Source organism: Bombus pascuorum, chromosome 9 (genome assembly GCF_905332965.1).
Source record: "Bombus pascuorum chromosome 9, iyBomPasc1.1, whole genome shotgun sequence".
Lineage (NCBI taxonomy): Eukaryota > Metazoa > Arthropoda > Insecta > Hymenoptera > Apidae > Bombus > Bombus pascuorum.
In genome coordinates this window covers 9,706,807-9,725,260 of record NC_083496.1, presented here as the reverse complement: position 1 = coordinate 9,725,260, position 18,454 = coordinate 9,706,807, and the positions used below count along the sequence as shown (strand labels likewise).

General features: G+C 33.8%; 1 protein-coding gene and 1 long non-coding RNA gene across 2 annotated transcripts in view; both read right to left on the bottom strand.

The window, feature by feature from the left end:
• The window catches only part of LOC132910661 (leishmanolysin-like peptidase), a 214,361-nt gene that overhangs the window by 134,898 nt on the left and 61,009 nt on the right, over positions 1-18,454 (bottom strand). The gene's annotated exons all lie outside the window — the stretch shown is intronic.
• Positions 1-18,454, bottom strand: part of LOC132910712 (uncharacterized) — a 106,246-nt gene that overhangs the window by 32,626 nt on the left and 55,166 nt on the right. Inside the window, exon 3 of the long non-coding RNA XR_009658837.1 lies at positions 11,698-11,772. This is a non-coding gene — a long non-coding RNA (uncharacterized LOC132910712). The remainder of the gene's footprint in view (positions 1-11,697; positions 11,773-18,454) is intronic.

Genomic DNA, 18,454 nt, shown 5'->3' with positions numbered 1-18,454 from the left:
AGGTCAATCGGTATAACCTTGCAAGAACCAGCGTTATGCTCAGTATGTTGGCATAACGCTAGCACGGCTGTAGGATTCGGGGATAGCAAGGATTCAGGATGGAAAGGAGAGTGGGGAAAGATTTTCGATGCTTCGCTTTGCATACTAAGCTTCGTAATATCCTTTGTATTATGCTCGACTCTCCAAGCTTCCCCTATACTCGGTCACCCTCGTGAACAGCAACAGCGAATCTACATATGGATCCGCGGTATGTTGCAATCCTGCGTTGGGTTATCGCAATTTGCATCTCACGTGGTAATGAGTTGGTAGGGATTTAACATTATGGAAAGACCTAGGATGGAAAAAGAGTTATGGCGAACCTCTTGCTGTTTCGTGTACACGTCGTCGACTCATTTTATTTTTAAATTACTTCCCGGCTCTTTATGAAAGGGAGAACTGTATGGTAACGTACCATTATAAGGAGCATGATATACATAAAACAATATGATCGGATTTATGTCATTATCTTTTAACATGCTGTAAGAAGAAGATCGTAGTTTTCATAGCATTAAATTGATGCCATGTTAGGTATTGTTCCAATCTTATTAATTATTGGAATTAACTATCAGTGTATTTGATAATTTGCTTCAATACGATACGAGAGTCTATATTGTGGAATAATTTATGACTTGGTGACATAGATTTTATAATTATAAAAATTATATCTGTAATTAAAATTCAAAATCGTATCGATGATTTGTTGGATAGAAACGATCTGCCCATTAAACATATTAAAGTACAGTATAGGAAGGAGATATGAAAATATATCGTTTCTAAATAATTTTACCGACCTAACAATTGGAAATTTCAAATTGCATAAATTTCTAACATTTAATGCAACGTCAAAATTCGACGATATAGTTTCCATGTGATAGATAGAAGACTACGAGAATGCGTTAGAGAAGCAGGAACCAACTTGTCTGCCCTGCTTCATTCTATTCAATAGTCGCGACCGCGGTGGTAACTCTGCCATGAAATTAGACCGGCTGTTTCCAATTTTCACTATTTCGACTAGTTGTAGTAAATAATTGCCCGTCATTTTGCACCATTTGCAGTAAGTGGCTGCCCGTGAAATGGATGTGAAGTGAAATCTGCCAAATCGACCTCTCCTCCACCTCCTCGAGCCTATCTTCCTTTTCGAATGATATTCAACTTCGAGAATTTATCTCTAGCGAATGCACGATAGTAATAGTATCGTTCAATAGTATGAAAGTACCTCAATATTTTAAATATAAAGTGAAGACTGTCTCTTTATTCGGCTTTTAAAAATTTTACGAAGCGTTATAAATTTATCATTTATTTCTAAAAGATTTGTATATACTTCTGAGAGTGACAGGTTATTTCCTTTCCACAGTTAAGTAATTTCTATATCTCTTCCTTTTGTATCTGTTCCTTCACTCGCACTAAAGCAATTTCTTTTAGCCGCCAAAAAAAGTCAAAATTAAAAATGTTAATACTATCATTTCATAAATTCTAATTAAAGGCTTTTCGTGTATAACAACAATTTATACGTACATATATATATATTTTATATATATATATAAAATAAATATATATAAGATAGCACATATTAGAGAACAAATTACACTTGCTACTCCTGTGCAAAGCATTTAACGAGGTTTACTTCAAGTCCTCACATTTTCTCCGTTCTCCCTTGAGATAAGTTTCTCTCCATCCACTCCATTAATTCCAGCCAGAAAAAGTGAACGAGTAGAGGGCTGCGCGACGTAGGAACATTCCGTATGAAGTAAAACGAGTGTAATTCACTTACAAGGCTATGGTACACTTGGATATGGTATTGCATTAACATAAGCTTCAAACTATTTGGCGGAATTAGCTTTAGATGCGAACTAAATAAAAGTATTTAATGATAATAATAAAAAATTCTTATTATTATATTTATTGAATTGCTTTTTGATATAGCTCCAGTCTACATGTAAATGTAATAACAGCCTATTTATTGAGAAAATATACCTTGACCGTGATATGTGTTTGTCATAGTTAAACATATCTTTTAACGAAAATATTCTTGCAAGAATTATCACAATCTTGTGTGGATCTGAAAATTACACCTTACAAATACGCCTTACAAATCGGTCGTAATTTTTGCGTCAATGAAACAAACTTATACTGAGACCAAAAATGGCAAGTTCAATTATCTATACATTTTCTAAAACTAGTTTTAAAGTTGTTTCTACTTGAATGTCACTTGGAATCCGATGAAAGGATATAATTTATTCCATGCAATACCATAATTACGTGGCTAGTCCTTGAAACTTTACAGACTCTCACTGAAATTAGGTTCGTGGTTGTTCATTGTTTGCTCCTTGGGTCTAGAAAAATTATCACCGCTAATGTTTCTTCTAGATTTATAAAGAGTCTGTGTTTAAAGAAGAAACAATATTTTTCGATAAAATCCCCAAACTTCACTATCTGAAGAATGAAGAACTAAGAACGAAGTTTTTAAAGTTGTCTTCTATACAAGAAAATTGGTACTGAAGCATGATCTGGCGGTAAAAATTCCCTATACTGTAAAATAATATTTAACAAAGGCTAAAGTAATAGATAAAGTCATCAAATCGTTGAAATGGAAAAAGGACCAATAGTCAAACTTCGATTCACAGATTAATAAATTAAAGTAGCGTTGCATTTAGCATATTTGTTGAATAAAAGAAAAAGACGTTCTTATCGACGAAAGTAAATTTATCTGTTCTAAACTGGATTAAGATATGTACGCAGACTACCATATTGATCAGAAGCATAATAAAAAATTAATTAATCCAAGTGGATCAGTGTTTGCGCCGGTTTTATTTTTCCTATTGAGAACACGATCGATCGTTCCAATTATTTAAGTATAGTGATAGAATTTAATATGAGACAAGAAATAACAATCCTTATAATATCCTGCTTGCGCGGCTGTGGTGTAGATTTGGAAATAGACCATGTAAGATATCTATCACCTCTACTAGGTGTTCTGCATAGTAAATAGAATATATGTATGCTTGAGAGCTGACTGGAGAAGCATAAGCCCAGTAGGCCGCCATCTTAATAGAATCAGGATGATGCTCAGACTGTCTAAGCAGCTATGTCTAGCACTCCCTTAGCTGTCGTCGACTTCGAATATTCGGAGAATCCTTCTTACTTTCCGCAATGAATCGTTCCCTCGTTGCACAAAGCATTCTAACTGCGTTTTCGTGATTACTTGACCTGCTTCTCTCTTCGATAATGACCTCACATTTCTTGCTTTTACTTTTAATATAGCGCACTTACAGGAGATTTTTTGTTTTGTTTTATTCTCGCCAATTTTTAAGTTAAAAGTAATTTACTGGTTAAGCATGGTTAATTGATTAATAAATATATTAATATAGGTACATTTATAATAATTGAAAATTGTTTTTAAATAATAGCCATTTTTGTCATGTAGTTTTATGGCGACACATGAGTCATAGGACGAGGTGAAGCGAGAACGACTCATGTTATTATTGTGCTTCGGATTAAGGATACCGCCTCGACATACGAAATTAGTACGATTATCTCCAGGCAAAAACAATGTCGCCGTCGGGGGCAACCGTCGTTCCAAGTCAAATTTGAATCTTTTGACTCTCCCCGACCAGTATAAATAAACAGACACGATCGCGAGCGAGGCAATAATTACCAGAAATCAATTGTGAGCGATTATCGAGACGTACGAGTATCTACGGGTTACGACTTATTCTATTTTGTCAAACACTTTGTACGAACGTCTATCGATGGTATCAACCTATTTAACTATTTATTCTAACAGTAATCACAATCGTCATTTCGTTATACCAATACATCCATACATCATCCGCCACAGTTTGTTCAAGAACTGTCTCGTTAGGTGATTAAGATGCAACACTTTATCGTGAATAAACTAAATGAAATTCATGATTTCGAATGACACATGCTCTGCTGATATTTTTTATATGTTTAACGATAAAATAATTTCAGTGAAATAAATAAAATAAATTTATCATTAGGAGATGCGCCGTCACGTGAAAATTATTTTGATTAAATATTGTGCATATATGTGGTATTGAAAAAAGACCGTATATGTGCGGTCGCAGATTCATTTTATAAAACGTTTTATACGCATCAACGTAACATCCATAAAAAATTGCATGAGTAAAACCATGTCCTCTCGGTGAAAAATATAAAAAATTAGACTTCAGACAAGATTTCGTTTGTGACCGTACAGCGATTAATGTAAAATCCTTATTAGCACAATGAAGCTATTTACAGTTCTATGATTTTTATTAGGTTCTTTATGCGAAATTTATAGCTTAATAATAAATCGATCATTCCTTTGCTAAAAAATATATTAGAAAATGATAAATAAATATAATAATTGGTTAGTAGATAAATTAAAGAAAATTAAATATGTTTCCATCTTGTGTAATGAATATGTAAAATTCAACTGGTTTTTATCTGACGATTAAATTTGTTATATCGGTAAAATATAGACGAATAGAGAAAAGAAAGGATATATTTAGCAAAACTTTAGGTTAAAATTGTTAATGTCTATGTAAAATCGATTGGAAGAGTATAAAAAATATTTTTTCAATAAATTGATTAAAATAATCGTATCAAGCAAGCGACTATCGCGTTGCCTGGAATATGGATCACATTTTTCTATTATTCAACTTATCGTCCCATTTCCTTTCGTTCTTACATTTTTCATTTCATTCTCTGATTCTTCCGCTGTTTGTACGGAACATAAGCGATCGTCACCGCGGTTCACCCTTTCATTTACCTCTTTTCGATATTTTAATATTCGTGACGAGAGATCAATTCCCACCCACCTAGCCTCACCGTTTCCACAGACCTACCACTTTTGTGAAATATTCATGATGCTTTCGCGCATTTCGCAGAAACTCGAGAAAGAAAACACGGTCGTTCGTATAAATTGGAAAAACTGATAAGTACGTAGAAACGAGGCGATCAAAAACAGAAAATACTATTAAGTAGTATTTGCTTTGAAGCCTATGAAAATCATGCTTTTGATATGTAATCGCTCTTTTAGAGAGCTGGAAAGCCATCAGCTAACAAGCAACGATTGCACGAAATGTTTCCAATGGAAAAGAACTCTAGGTATTTTATGAGAAATGTAATAATGAGAAGTGAATTTGTTAATGAAAAATACCCTTTAGCAAGTGCAGAACGCTGCATCTAGTTAAATGCGGAAATTTATAAACCAATTAGTTTTGATACCAGTGTGTATGGCACACTTTGTTCAAAAAATTCGTAGAATTACATCAGCAAACTGTGAGCCAATGTTAGCGCCAAGTTCTCGCATTGATAAATTACTTTTTAACATTAAACTTCCTAAACGACCAATATTAAGCTCTTCAGTGATTATCCGTACAATGATTCACTGATTTGATAACACAAATTCATGAACACGTTCAAAACTCATTTGCGACGTGAAAAGTCGACCTCCACAAGTATTATCTTCCACATTTTCTCTTCCTTCTTTTTACTCGCCATCCATTTGTAAATGGTTGTTGGCTTCATAGCATTCTCTCCATATGCTTCTTTTAGCATGTCACTTCAATTTTTTGATACCTTTTAAAAAGATCAAGAAGACATTTTCAAATCGTGAAACAGCCGAAAAAAATAGACACGCTAGATAATTAAAGAAATTGCTATAAACGAACATAAGGCTTACTTGAAAGAACTGTTTGAATAGGGGAGTACATGGAATAGAATATAGCGTAACAAGGAGCGTAATAAACGTCTTATAACGTTATTTCAATTTTTATCAAATAAACGATTATTGCAGCTTATTATAATTTCTGTACGTTATTCTGCTGTAACCAAGGAACTAAATACGTTTATTACTTTATCAAATATTCTTCTGGACTATTATATCGTAATATCAATTTCCTAACTCTTTCTATATATATATTTTCATCTCTATATATATTTTAGTAAAACTAAGAATCTCTTCCGTTGAGAAATGGTTTAAATTTTCTAACTCTAATGTACGTACATTATTAAATTTCGATAGAATTTCAAGCCAACTGCAACAGATTAATAATACGAACTGCTCAATCTTAATTAATCTTGTTATAATAAAATCTCTTCGCCAATAATCAAATATCCTGATAAATTCCACAAATTCCATAACTTCTCCAATTACATAATAATGTCCACTTACAAAATATCGTGATAATCGAAAGTTATTTTTCGCCGTAGGGAGAATGAGATACGATAATCACCGGAATGTTGGTCGTTAATTAACGAGAAATTAACAGTGCCGGAAGGCAGTAGCTAGAAAAGCGAACTTAACGTCACGCCCCGACGATATATTAATTCAGCAACGGGCAAAGATTCTCTTGAACTACGGTAAGACTGCAGGTACCTACTCTCGAAGCTCTTTCGGATGTTAAACACGCCGGATACCATTCCTTGGTTCTTCCAGGGTCGCCACAGTCCCACCAGCGTTCATAACTCATACCACACGACCCGGTTAGCCTAAGAGCTACGAAAGCACATGCATCATATTGTTACATTATAGAAACGGGTCGCGTTTCTACCGCACGTACGATAGAATCTAAATCCAGAACTTAGCACTGTCACACTCCGGCAATTTCATTTTTATAATCGTATCCGCCTTATCGCCGCAACAATGTCCCTCTGGCTTCGACCACGTTTCCCAAAATTTATGTACACGATAGTAGATTTTGAGATAACCGCGGGCTATAATCAATATCACGGTATCGTTGCTAGGACTTTATTCGCTTCAACTTTAAACTGTATCAATCCGTGAGGCAAAAGTAAATGAAATATAAAGGGCAAATTACAAGAAGCGAAGAGCAAAATATAAAATTAAATTATAAATGATACAACGTGACTAAAATTCTTCTTCTTTACTTATTCATGTAATATAGAGCGAACTTGTTTCTTGATTGAATTAAATTCATCAACCTGATTTTGAAATCAGAGATTAAACATTAATAACGACAAATCAACTTTGAGTTAATTCTACTCTAAATGTGATTGTGTTTTGAATATTTACGACCAGGTTTGTATATCAGTTTCTACTTTCAGAGTAATAGATTATACTGTTAACGTGACTTCTTATATGTATCGTATATATTTAAAAAATTGATAAGAAATACGATAAACGTACACGAAGTACGAAGTGATTTTATTCATCGTATATATTATTCTATATCTATGCCACTTAAATTTATTATTCATTTTTAACTCGTACGCACTTAATTTACATTAAATATCAATCTACTATTTTTTTTTATAAAATAAATCGATCGTGTATATATATATATATATTTCAATAGAAAATTTCAGAGGGTATTCAGTAGAAGAAATACTATTGGATAATAAGCTAGAGAAACAAGCGAATACATATCTAACTTCAATTGAATTTTTTAAAAATGAATTCTCGTTGGGAAATATGGGAAAGACAATCGCAACGAAGTAGATGGGGAAAATGCGTTTAAACGGAGCGAAATGTCCTCCTCAGCAAATGGTCCATTAAAACGACAAGTGGGGAGGTATATTGGGATTGAGTAATATTAAGAGAACGAAAAGAAGAGTGAGTATGGAATGGAGAGAAAATTTGTATTAGAAGGCAGAGACTGAGACTCTCCCAGGAGAAAGCGGAAAGTAAAGAGAAAAGGGGCAGAGTAGATTTATTATGCTATGGGACAGAGCACCTGTAAGTAAACGGGAATATTATAAAAGAATATTATAATCGAACACGAAAACGTTGAAATAATTTCAACTTCTATTGAAATTTACATAATGTGAAATATTTTCATCGAATAAAATCGGCATTCAAGTAATTTCGCTTTGTACCGAAATTTATATAATGAAAAATACATAAGTTGAGTAACTAATTACAAATTAAGAATACAACACGTTCATAGATACCTGTACTAGTAATTTCGTCTATAGTATTCAAAGCTACAGGTAACTCGTACGCATGTTGCAGCCATTTGGCCACAAAACCCATTCTCAGATAAAAGAAAATACAAATAAAGAAGGGAAAATAAAGAATGAACATTTAAAAATTATCTTCCTATTTTGTGTCACATAAATTAGTAATTTCAACATGCTTTATTATTATACGATTGAAAGAAACACATACCAAAGGGATAATTAAAGTAATAATAATTTTTGTTCTTATACCACGTATAAATCTCTCCAGTAAATATACATTTGTTTATGCAGTGTTGCAAAAAACCGCAAGATAATTGATACGTTTTGAGATCTGGCTATGGGGTGAATGTTACGGTCTATAGCAAAGAAAAACCGATTCATTTGAAACCGCTATTCTGGAGGACATCAAAGGGATTGAGAGCGTACGTTACGTGTAATGTGAACAGAATCGCAGCTAGGCATTTTGAACACCCAGTGTACAAGGGTAAAGGTCTTTCATACAGGGGACAAGCGAAGCGCAAAACTACTTTTTTCATCATCTTTTATCTGCGCTTATGGAGCGGCACGATCATACAATTTATACGATGGTAGGAATTGTGTTATACCCTATTTCTCAGTTAATAGTTTATTAAACGTTCTTTTTTATTATAAATTTAAGCTTTTACAGGCACACGTACAACTGCTTTTTATCTACATTTAATATACAGCGGCTACAAAAGGTATTTATACACCATTGTATTTGTTACATATATACACACTGTATTTTAGTAAATTTTACTAAATTTTACTAAAGTGAACAAAGAACGAGCATTTGCTTGGTTGGTCTAAATGCGCCATTACAACGTGTAACACTGTTTGTTGCAAATTACAAGAAATAATATTTAATCAAGGAGCTGGTACAAAAATTATGAAACAAGGGCTTAGCTTTCTAGCAGATTAAAAATTATACCTTGTATTACTTTATATTAAACATTTTCAATCTCCAAAGTGAAAATGCACTTTTACCATAATATCAACATAGACGAAGGTAAATAAGAGTTGAATGATAATAAAAAAAGTATTAGCCCAAGAAATATAATAAAAACCTAATTAAAATTTTCACAATTAAGCTTTCCACGTAAATGCGATAAAGCAATTAAACACTGAAAATAAGGATTTAATATTTACTACGTTCCGCAGTGCGACGTTTGAATGAACATTCGGGAAAAAGATCAAAATTCGCTGGCTACGTTCGCACGTTCGCAGGCCAGGTGCACAGCCAATGTTCTCACGGTGCGGCATTTAAATGAGGATTCGGGAGAAGGATCAAAAAATATATATAATCTGCAGTTTTCCTGAAACCTGATACGTTTGTTTTAATATTTTCCCTACTTCCTGACTCGGTTTAAATATCATTTTCTTTTTTTGTCTAACCATACACGGCGATGTTTAACCAAATAATGCCAATGTGGGGAACAATCTTTCCATTTTTTTGTAAATATCATGCAAAAACCATTTATCCTGCCTTCTATTTCGTCAGTTTTGTGCATTTAGTGATGAACGGAGTTTTCATGTAACTTTACACTTTTTTGTGGAATAAAAGAGAAATTCGCTCTTCAATCGAGTCGCGATTACGACTAGATTTTACTGAAAAAACAAAGAACATCCATTGTAGCAGTTTATAGTAGAAAAAAATTGTACAGCAATGTAATACAATACCTTTTTGACATAGAACAATCAAAATTACAGGATGATCTTTTATTAATAAAAATTGAGAAATTGATTAATCAGATAGTATAAGAATTTACATAAAGTTAGAAGAACAAAAGAAATAACAATGAAAGTACCATTTTAAATTAAATTTTGAAATCAGTCATTTAACCGGATCTGGCAAGCTTACTGTTAAACTGCTCTTTAAAGAAAGAAAGAAATTTTTAAATCAGAAACTTAAATTATACATATCTTCGTTCAACTTCTCCATATCTAATTCTCCGTATGCAACAAACACTATTTAACAAGAATTAACAAACAAGAATATATAATGAATGAGTGTGCCAAGTCTCAAGTGAATCAGATTTCGATGTACAAAATATCCTTATTAATCCTCTTTTGAGAGGAATTATCATTTACATTTATATTATATACTTGCAGACTGATAATTTAATCGAATAATAAAATTGACATCGAACAATTATTTCCATTTTCGTCTACCGCATATCGCGCTGTGATATCGTCGCTGTTAACATTACGTAGAAAGTTTCCGAATTATAGGAACTCTGGAAAAGAGTTTTCCGAGAAAGAAAGAATGTTACATCAGAAAGTGACGCATGGCAGCTTGACGAATCTAGCCTTCTGCGACACGAGTTCGCACACCACTTGGTGGATATTGAATTTTGTTAGAGGAGGATTTCTTCCACAAAGCTAACGCAAGGTGAACCGTGAATCGAGTAACAAGCTAGGCGTCACACGGTTACCGCTTTGACGCTACGCAGAAGCTGCGCCAATACACGCGAACCAGCATAAAGGCGCGAACGCAATCAATGTTGCTGTTTCTCCCTTCCTACCCTTCCTGTTATTCGCCAGCGTAGGGTCCCTTACCGCCATTTTCGAAATCAAAAGTTCCCGACATTGCGTTAAAGCCTGCGACCTTTCAATAGAACGTACAATAGAATATTCTCGGGCTTCGTTGTACGCTCGTTGACAACGCTTTTGTGCTTCGACGTATGTATTAGATTAGCGATCTACGTCGTTATACGCAATGGCAATTGAAAGCACCGCTGCAATAAAGAAATAACTCTACTGTGCGTCGATTTGAGTAAAACCAATTAAAACTCAAGCAGCTTTTCAAACGTGCAATAAATTCACGCTTTGTTGCAAACTGTTCGATTTCCGCTTCCTTGTTGCTGTAGACTGTTCAATTTCTCTTGAAAGGGTAGAATAGCGAAATTGTTTCTAGCTGTTTATCGCTTGTAACCGAATTTATGAAGATCGGACTAAGACGTCTGGGAATACGTAGCTGAGATTTGGGAATATTTTTTTTTCATAAGTAATTACAGAACGAGAAATGTTGAAATGAGAAATAAGAAAAAGCGTAAATTATCACTGGAAAAATGACAGACAAATACTAGTCGTAAGACGAAAGTCTGGTAGGAAAATGCGTCTTCGTGAACGAATCGAAGCGTTGCGTAAACAGGTCAATATCCTCAACGAGATACGAGACGAATTAGGTCTCATTGAAAGCTTCGGACGGAGGAGGAATCGAAGCCATACGACCACGTTATCGCCAGAGTTGTAACGTTACTCAAACAGTTGCAATAATCCATAAGGCATTCTCTACTGGTAAATGTCAAACGACTCATTCGCAATATCCGCATCATCGTTCAGGTTGCAGTATGATTTATTAAAAATCAACCTTTCTATTCTATTTAAATTCTATGAATATCTCAACAAATCAATCTGAACAGCTTCCTGATTGCGAGCATCATTTATTCTTATTTTAGGCTCAACCATATCCAAAAACTATAGATGCAAACGACCGATTTCTAGGTGGAAGCAAGATTCCTTATATGCTAAAAATGATACTATACGATTATGTATATATATTATTAAACGATGATTAGAGAACGAATTCTTATGTTTCTTATTCTTTGTAAAAAAATTTGGAAGTGCGAAATTGCACAGAATGTACATAAAAATCCACAATCGATAATTTTATGAAATATTTTATACTAATCAAATGGTTATACATACGAGTATGGAACTACTTAAGGGGAAAGTCGATTATATTCCATCTATGGTGTATACTGCACAAAACGTGTTACATACCTGAAACATATAAATATGTCGATGTTATTAATTAAAAATAGTATAATAATAGTATCTGATAAAGTGCTTAAAAAATAATTTATTATATTAACAAATATTAGTAAGATATATGATACAATATCTTGTATATACAGATGTGTCGGAGTCCATATATCAATTTTTCTAATAATTGTCTTTTTCTCATGACCATAATTCTTTGTTACCATGCAACAAATTTGCTTTACTGCATACCGAGTTAGGAATGTGAGCGATGTACTAGATTGAGTTATATGTGTATGTACCTACGGTTGGCCATAGCAGAATACCAACAAAGTGCACAAAATTCTGTTAGAGGGAACAAAAACAATTAAAAACTACGTAAAATTTCCCTGTGATATACATTGCAAACTCAGTAATATTTTCCTCGAATAATATCTGGAAGAATAAATAATTCTTCACCAGGATAATACAATAATTGAATAATAAATAATATTTCTTAGGAAGTACCGGGAAACCGTATAAATGTTAAAGTACTTTAATAAGATACGTACACGAGATAAGTAAATCGTATTAACGTTACACAAAATAATACCAGTTGAATAATTACCTTCTCAAGATGCACACTATACATATGTAGTTAAAAAAAAAGAGTTACGGTGTTGGAGAAGCGCAACACTTTCTCGAAGGGGTCACGGCTTTCGTCTGGAAATTACAACAGTTGCACTCTGCCAGATGATGAAAGCATCGAAATTAATTGTAGCGATCAAAAGATTATATAAGATCTTCTCAATAAGAAATGTTCAAATTCGAAGATATTATTTCATTTATTATAGATATATGCATTCTACGTATTTTAGCATCTTCAAAAAATCCCATAAATGTACAAAAATCGCCAGTCTAATTATATGCATCAAAAAGTAGATTAATTTCAAGAACATGTACGCGTCAAAATTCTAAATCTTAGACATCTAACGCGGAATCCAAAGAACATTGTTTGAGTCGAACCACGATTGTAGAATACGAGAATGTATGCATAGCAACATTTCAGAACAATGCGTACAAATATTTGAAGAAAAATTATAAAATTCGCGAAGTATCGTTTTTCTAGAAGAAAATACAATAATGCCAGCGAAATCCGTCGCGGTTCGTACATTGGAATATACTTGTGCTTACTTGGGAATTCAGAAAAGATTTCCTCTAAATCTGGTCATATTGTTGAAATTTATTGTTTGTGTAAACGGAGGAAAGTTACACAAAGAGTAGTTTCAGCAGAGAACATTAGTTTTGTCGCCTTTGAAACATTTTAGATGACAACAAATTTGCAACTTAGGAAAGTGAACTTTATGCCTATACATTGACGTAAAACCGTGAAGTATCCTACGTTATATGTATTATATAAATAATTAATACTTTATCACTATCTCAATTATCATTAATCTGTTCCATCGCAAAGAAATAATGTCAAAATGGAATCGAAATATCCGGCTTAACACAACTGACAATTACATAGAATTATTTATCTCTTCGATCTTCATTCTGTCAAGAATGTTACATTAAATTACATTAGAAATTAACAAGACAAAATATCAAGCTTTAAGTTATTGAGAAAAGCAATCTTCAAATTGATTCCATGCTTCTGTTGAAAATAGACAATACTTTAATTAATCAAAGTTAAAGTAGTAGTACTCGTTCCAATGCACATGCTGTAATCGATAACATGTGCATCATCCATCAAGTATGCTGCATTTGTCACAATGTAATGGATGTCCTAGTTTATTACCGAGTAATAAATGATTATACATTCAGACCGCAATCATTTTTATAATGCACGTCACACGCGTTTTATCATTTGCAAGGGCGTTATTGCATTGATACACTCGTCACATAAAATAAATTTTATTTCTGATTTTCACAACAATAGTATTTTAAAATTCCATTGCATTGCTATTTTAAATAAATTCTACACAAGTTACATTTCAGAAGTTGAATGTACTTTGAATAACTGTACGTAACAAGAAGGATCGGTACAGTTACATTTAACAGCATTGAACCAGTCGATCAGCAAAATATTTTAGCATAGTATGTCACAACGTATAATATCATCCTCCTTTGACTTTGAGGAATTACTTTAAAAGGCCAGAAAATAGAGCTGCAACACGAGATTATACTCGTCACAAAGACCGTATAATCTCGATAACGCCGATTAAAAAATTGAAATGACTAATGATAAAATTCCGAGAATATTTTTTCTCCTTGTAAAGAAAAATTCTCTAAAATTAAATAACTAAATCAATCCAAATCTATTTCAAAATATTATGGTTGCCCATAGTCAAAATACTTGTAACAATATAATAATATTAACAGGTCTCAAACATTAAATGAAGGTACCTTTATTACTCAGAAACCTGCCAAGAATACAAAAACTTTCAAGTTGTATAACAAATTGTGGATTTAATAAATTTAAAATAGCGCGTAAATTTGCATCATGGTGAGCCGCAATGTAGACACATACCATGATGATACGTACCATCGAAGGAACGTCTTCGTGTATCAAGAAAGGCAGCGGATCAAAGAATTTGGAAATAAACAAGTTCATGTACGTAAAATTCAAGCTATGAATCGACATCTTCCTTTGCCAAGTTCTACGGAAATAATTTCGATAGAACGTGGAAGATGTCGTCGTCTGAAAGAACATGAGGAAATATGAGTTTCCAATACTAAATGTAGAAATGTAATAAAACGGATTCATCGACATATCTAAAAATGAGGTACATCCACTTATTCATGTTCGTCAAATGTGTCATGAAATTGGAACAGTTGATAAATTAAAGTACTATAAATTCGTCAAATTTCAGGTCAGAATGTATTCGTATTAAAACATCTAGCGAAAGACGTAAAATGAAATTACCTAAAATTTAATTTATTAACTTTATTAAAGGTAAAACCGGTTCATTTTGTTCGTTTACTTTTTAGTTTGCTATCTTAACCTGCAAATCGCGTCATTTTCTAATCTGCAATTTTTGTAATCATAGAATTAAGAATAAATAAAGGAAAATTAATTTTAAGTAGATTAGTTTTAATCCTTGGAAGTATCTACATGATATAATCGATTTTTAAAAGAGTCTATACGATGTATTAGAAGATAGAAGATCTATAGATGGCTTAATTGCTTTTCTAATTATGTACTAATTAAAATCAACATTCGAATAATATAATAATCTGTATCAAGCACGATTATTCGAAATAAAAGAAATTGTTCACGATACTTGCGCAATCTGTGGATGTATTTAATTCTCCATTTCGGTATCTTCCTTTGCACAGTTAGTTGTAGAATACCGATGATTCTGGAAGATCGTGGAATGCAGGAAGGCTGGTACTTCTAAGGAATATTACTCTGGGTCGATCTTTTGACTCGGCTACATTTTTATCAATCTATTTGTTACGCTGCGTAACCTTTAAACTACAGCCCCGTTAATAATTCGTAATTCACAATATTTTTCCATTCCTCGATTCAACCGGTTTAGAAGAACCGCACTGTAGATCACGATAAGTCGTTCTCACCGGAGTTCAGTATATTCAAAGAACACGCATGCCTTAACCTCGCACGCAATTGTGACATATTTATGTATACAGCTGTATGTACGTGTTTTAACAGTATAACAGGCAGTGACGCTTGACTAGCTCTATATAACTATTAACTATTAGTTCACAACATACGTACAATGTATAGTTGCTCGCGGAAGTATTCGAACACTTGTAAAAATCATTTATGGATATATCATGTACGTTGTACGAACAAACAGTTAATTATTCAGTATATCTTAATATAATATAATATTATAATATATAATACTATAATACAATATTATAATATATAATACTATAATACAATATTATAATACATAATACTATAATATTATATAAATCTTAATATTCAGTGGAATTCTGAACAATTATTACATGTTTGAAGTGACTATTCATGGTGTGTATTGATTTTTTACTAAATATATATTCGCAATCGATATCTTTGTAATAATAGTACACGAATGTTGATAAAATATACGAATCAATGAGAAATTACAGGCTGAGAGAAATACTCATCATCTTCTTATAAAATTAAGAAATTTTTATTATTACAAGCTGATCGACGATATATTCATCCATTAAAATAGCGAAGTAAATAGCTGAACCATACTTACTAAAATTGTTGATCTGAAAATTACCCTCATGACGATTCGTTCAGTCATCACAGTGTCAATTTCTATGTTCCAAGCATCGAGAGTGATCGAGGAAAAATTGGTTCGTTCGATTTGAGACGTTTTCGTCGCGTTGGCACAAGGACGCGCCCCTCGGGAGTTCCTTTCCCTTCTTGTTATTATGTAAAAAAAGGGAGAAGGGGTAGGAAAGGAAAGAGCGGCAAGTACGTAAAACCGATAAATGCAAGTTCAGTTCGGCGAAGTTACCTTCCCTCGAGAGCAGTCTCAAGAGAGTCGCGATTAATTTGAAGAAAGAACCGAAGACAACGACTCAGCCAAAGGAAGAGAGACGGAGGAATAAGAAAGGAACAGTTTTTAAGCCCAGACTTTCCCTGGATGAAGTCACGGGCGTCGATCCTTTCAAGATATTCTTTTCTTTATTTATCGTGAGGAGGAGATCGTAACTTAACCAAAGATTTCGAGTCGATCGACGATTGGACTCGAACAACGAGCACCGACCGAGAAACCACCGAGTTTCAGCGACGAGGATGACGAAAGTGGAGCGAGAATCGCTTTGCTGCATCGTGATTCCGATATTATCGTATTATTGCGATTGCGTTACTTTCATCAATATAACGCTTTTCTCTGTCCGAGACTTTTTGATGCTAACAAATCAAGTAGACAGTGACATTTGACGAGACACAAAAATTCTAAATTTGAAAAATTGCAGATAAGATAACTCGTCGATGTAATAATTCTGTACATTACACAGCTGAAAACAATTTTAAGGTATCAGAAATAAAGAACAGTTGACGAAATCATACACGTGGATGCGCGATCCTAAGAATTACGAGGATTGAAGTACAAACATGACTTTAATACACATTGAGAACTCTGGTCTTCTATTTCTTGCAGATTACATTCAGTCTCTTCTTTTTCGTGTTTTCAAATCCGCATTCAAACAATAATCCATTTATCAGAATGACAAATACGCGATGCGCGATATTCGACAGGCGAACGCGAGGAGACAAAACTTCACAATGTCTCGCATTAGCCATTGTTCCCTTACGTGTCCTCCTTTCACGTTTCGAGAATGGTTGGCCAGGTCGTTGAAAAACGAAGGTAACAGAAAAATGACAATCGGTAAATTGTGGTCAAGTGGATTACTTTATCCTTTCAATTGAAAGAAAGTCGCAGCGGCGGAACGCTGTCCACACAGCCTCGAGACCGACTAATGGAAACTGGGACCCCTGTTTCGCGGTTAGCTCGAAAGAGAATTTCTGGCTTGTTTTTTCCCCTCCCGCCCTTTGCACCCTGAATTTACCTCATCCGAGAGACGTAACGAGCCTGAATCCTTTTTTTGCCAGTCCGTTGGACCCACCAAGGTATACGTGGCGCAACGCTCGGCAGGGCAAATTGCTTTCGGAACGGAAGACTGCCCGAGGCAAAGGGAGCTTTAAGGGAAAATGATTCACGTTGTCGCTCGGCCGTGAACGAAGAATCTTCCCACCCACGCTTTACTCTCTTCCACGCTTCTTCCATCCTCTGTCTCTGTCAAAATTCATCGTCCTTCCACATCATCTTCTTCGACGAAAGAAACTATTCCAACAGTTATAGGAACCTTTTATGAATATGTTACAATTCACAAGGAAGACTAGGTTATCAAGATTATCATCTGTTTCTTAAGAATTCTATACTAACTGTATTACAGTATAGGGGTACGAACGAACGCACGACGTTACAGCGATCACGATTTACGCTTTTCATTAGTGTTACAATTTTTATGGAGCAAATTCGTACATTGATTCAATATGTATACGACACTTAAAAGTGATGATTACATCGGTAAAGTTTGAAAGAAATCTGAAGCACAATTTTCCTAAAGTATCTATAGGACGTGTATGTTAATACAGATATAAGAAAGCGAATGATTTTTAATCATTCTTATTATATTCTGTATAATCTTTATGAACACTTTTATTCGCGAGTATTTTTAAATGCAAATGCAGGCAGATTATTTTAGCAACTTTTACATCTCCGCTCTTATCTTCATTTTATTTATATTTAAATCACTTGTGATACGTATTACTGTACACAATCTAGTATATTTTTACTAGAACAACGTATCTCTGGAATATACGCACGCTTACAATATAAATTTGCAGTGGTGCCCACGGGAAATTTAATAGTTGGAAAGCTTTCGTAGGAAGTATTTTTTCTTATCTGTAATAACATGGGAACTATTCTGGATATCTCATTTTACATGTTCCGTTCCGAATAATTTCAACGTAATTTTCATTTAATTACAAACGGCAGATACATCTCGCTTGATAAGCCCAATTTACTTATCTCGTGCGCGTAAGATCAGCAAGAAGCAACCAGGTCGCGAATATGATTGAAGTTCTGTTGAAAGACAGGAGAAAGTCGTGCGACCACGGTGACGTGGATAATTAAACGGATGACTAAACAGACACGATAATGAAGAAGACGAAGCCGAGAAAATGACG